This window comes from Austrofundulus limnaeus, unplaced genomic scaffold, assembly GCF_001266775.1.
Source record: "Austrofundulus limnaeus strain Quisiro unplaced genomic scaffold, Austrofundulus_limnaeus-1.0 Scaffold2706, whole genome shotgun sequence".
Taxonomy (NCBI): domain Eukaryota; kingdom Metazoa; phylum Chordata; class Actinopteri; order Cyprinodontiformes; family Rivulidae; genus Austrofundulus; species Austrofundulus limnaeus.
In genome coordinates, this window is record NW_013955108.1 from 16,267 (window position 1) to 16,628 (window position 362).

Sequence of the window (362 nt, forward strand, 5' to 3'; positions counted from 1 at the left end):
CTAATGCTGTGTCGGATATTTTGTCATTGTTTGTGTTACTAACTAACACTGCATATTTTTTTTATGTTTTATCTGTTTGGAAAAGGGAGTTTATACACCTTTCTCTGTAATGTTTGCATTTTATGTGATTTATGATGTTTTAAATACTGTTAATGCAATAGTGTTTTACAGTTGTATTTCTTTTCCTCTGTTTGTTGCAGACCACACACACCTACACACACATATACACCCACATGCACCTTTGCATGCAGATACTCCTTGTTCTCTTGTAAACCTATACCAACTAGATGGATAAGCTGTTGAATCTACAAAGAGAAATAAATGTTGGATACTGCAACTCTCCAGTCTCGGATTCTCTGACC